General features: G+C 58.4%; 1 long non-coding RNA gene across 1 annotated transcript in view; it reads right to left on the bottom strand.

Annotated features, from left to right (window-relative positions):
- Positions 1–389: 389 nt before the first annotated feature.
- The window catches only part of LOC108800735, a 16915-nt gene continuing 14177 nt past the window's right edge, over positions 390–3127 (bottom strand). Inside the window, exon 3 of the long non-coding RNA XR_001942118.1 lies at positions 390–470. This is a non-coding gene — a long non-coding RNA (uncharacterized LOC108800735). The remainder of the gene's footprint in view (positions 471–3127) is intronic.

Consider the following 3127-nt stretch of genomic DNA (forward strand, 5'->3'; position numbering starts at 1 on the left):
TTACTGTAACACTTTGCCGCCGGTTTATAAAGCGTTCGCACAGAGAACGGCTCTGTGATTCACCGCTCGCTGTGGCCACTAGATGGAGCCGGGGAGCCCCGGCGAGTTCACATCCTCTTCAGCTCCACCTAGGGCTGTCCCCTGTGCGAACGGCTCATTCACATGCGTCTGCGGCAATATTGATACAAAGTTTCCAAAACGCCATCAGAAGACTTTGTCATCGAATAGAAACTTGATGATGAGGACTCTGCGGTGACGTACGGGGCCCGGCGGATCAAACCGGTGAGGGTGGATGAGAAGACCCGGGCTCACAGTCAGTGATCAGTAGGGATGAGGTCGGGGCTCTGTGCTGGTCACACCGTGTCTGTATGGAGCTGGCAGTGTACACGGGGGACAGTCATGGGGGGGGACAGAAAAGGGTCTTCACCAAACTGTGACCACAAGCCTGGAGGAGGACAATTGTCTCCAATCTGCAGCGGGACCCTCACTGGAGACCCCTGAACCCCATCATTGTGGAGACCCCTGAACCCCATCATTGTGGAGGCACCTGAACCCCATCATTGTGGAGGCACCTGAACCCCATCATTGTGGAGGCACCTGAACCCCATCATTGGAGACCCCTCAACCCCATCATTGGAGACCCCTGAACTCCATCAATGGAGACCCCTGAACCCCATCATTGGAGACCCCTGAACCCCAATACTGCAGTGCGGGAGCCCCCCAGGAGATCATAGACCTTCATGTGACTCGGGGGAAGGGGGGTGCAGTACACATGTGCATTCCGTGTGCTTCCCGTGTACCTGGGACCCGCCGTTGCCTACTGATGACAGCGAGCGCCGCATTCCCTCATGAGCCAGGCTCCTCCTCTGCAGAGAGACCACTGCTTCCACACACAAAGAGCCAGGCTCCTCCTCTGCAGAGAGACCACTGCATCCACACAGAGCCAGGCTCCTTCCCTGCAGAGAGACCACTGCTTCCACACACAGAGCCAGGCTCCTCTGCAGAGAGACCGCTGCTTCCACACACAAAGAGCCAGGCTCCTCCTCTGCAGAGACCACTGCTTCCACGCAGAGAGCCAGGCTCCTCCTCTGCAGAGACCACTGCTTCCACGCAGAGAGCCAGGCTCCTCCTCTGCAGAGACCACTGCTTCCACGCAGAGAGCCAGGCTCCTCCTCTGCAGAGACCACTGCTTCCACGCAGAGAGCCAGGCTCCTCCTCTGCAGAGACCACTGCTTCCACGCAGAGAGCCAGGCTCCTCCTCTGCAGAGACCACTGCTTCCACGCAGAGAGCCAGGCTCCTCCTCTGCAGAGACCACTGCTTCCACGCAGAGAGCCAGGCTCCTCCTCTGCAGAGACCACTGCTTCCACGCAGAGAGCCAGGCTCCTCCTCTGCAGAGACCACTGCTTCCACGCAGAGAGCCAGGCTCCTCCTCTGCAGAGACCACTGCTTCCACGCAGAGAGCCAGGCTCCTCCTCTGCAGAGACCACTGCTTCCACGCAGAGAGCCAGGCTCCTCCTCTGCAGAGACCACTGCTTCCACGCAGAGAGCCAGGCTCCTCCTCTGCAGAGACCACTGCTTCCACGCAGAGAGCCAGGCTCCTCCTCTGCAGAGACCACTGCTTCCACGCAGAGAGCCAGGCTCCTCCTCTGCAGAGAGACCACTGCTTCCACACACAGAGCCAGGCTCCTCCCCTGCAGAGAGGCCGCTGCTTCCACACAGAGCCAGGCTCCTCCTCTACAGAGAGACCACTGCTTCCACACACAGAGCCAGGCTCCTCCCCTGCAGAGAGGCCGCTGCTTCCACACAGAGCCAGGCTCCTCCTCTACAGAGAGACCACTGCTTCCACACACAGAGCCAGGCTCCTCCCCTGCAGAGACCACTGCTCCCACACAGAGAGCCAGGCTCCTCCTCCTCCGCACGCTGGCAGGGGACAGACCTCTGTGGGACTTGTTTGCACAGTTTGTTGCTTCTGGAATGTAATCGGATTAAACTGAACGTCAAGTTTGGGTTCAAAAGATCCACTTTTGGCTCAAATCTGCCCCTGTACGGCTGAGTGTCAGACCCCGGGGGGGGGTGGGGTGTCAGTGGGGTGATCGCCCTCCCAGCAGCACTGACGGGTCACCGTGTGGAATGTGTCAGGAAGCTGCTGAATGCAGAGAATCCTCAGCCTAGAACATGGTGACTCATCTCCAGTGACGCCCCAGGGGGAGGCGGGGCCATCCAATCACTGACACCCCGCCCCCCACTTGCTGAATGCAGAGAATTGTCAGCCTGGAAGGAACATGGTGACTCATCTGAGTGACGCCATGAAGCTGCACAACATCCACGTCAATTCAGAGGGGGGAGGGGTGACAACACTGACGCTGAGGCCTGAGATACCAGCACAGCTGGAAGCTGCACAGCCCATCCACGTCTATTCATCCTATAACAGGAATTGTCTGAACAAGGATAGAGCGTTGTCACCCTCTAACAGGAAGTGTCTGAACAAGGACCTCCATGGCGCCCCCCCCCACCCCGGCACTTGTATTCAGACAGCTGGGACCCGCGGCGGTCGGTACACCTGGACAGTGACTTCGTCTTCCATTTCTCGGTGCCGGCGGGGTCACCCACAGACTGCGTTTCAGCCGAGTCAGCACAGAACGTGTTTTGCAGCGTTATCCTCCCTCTGAAGGTGGAGACACGGCACATGACGCCTCAGCCTAACACGCAACCCCACATAATAATCACATGTATGCGGGCCAGCGCCCAACCCAACTCCTGCATAGGTCTACAACAGGGAGAGGTAACCTCGGGCCTGCCGGCTCTTGTGGCACTACAAGTCCCATTGCAAGACTGACAGAGGCAAAGGGGTGATGCGATTTGCAGTTTCGGAACAGCTGGAGTGCTGAGGTTGCCCGCCCCCCATGGTCTAACTCAGCCATCCTCAACCCGGGCTCCTCCGGAGGTTGCTCGGGGGTCCCCTGAGCTGATTCATCTCCATCTTATAGTCCCGGGGCCACCGAAATGGGCAGAGCCTACAACATGACACCACTGATGTCTTTTAGCCGTCTGTAAGTGGACATTCCAATCACCAGTATAGGGGGGACATTATTTAAAGGCCCCCCCCCCCTCCTATAATAAAATAAC

This window comes from Nanorana parkeri, unplaced genomic scaffold, assembly GCF_000935625.1.
Source record: "Nanorana parkeri isolate BGI_ZX_2015 unplaced genomic scaffold, ASM93562v1 scaffold2113, whole genome shotgun sequence".
In the NCBI taxonomy this organism is placed as follows: Eukaryota; Metazoa; Chordata; class Amphibia; order Anura; family Dicroglossidae; genus Nanorana; species Nanorana parkeri.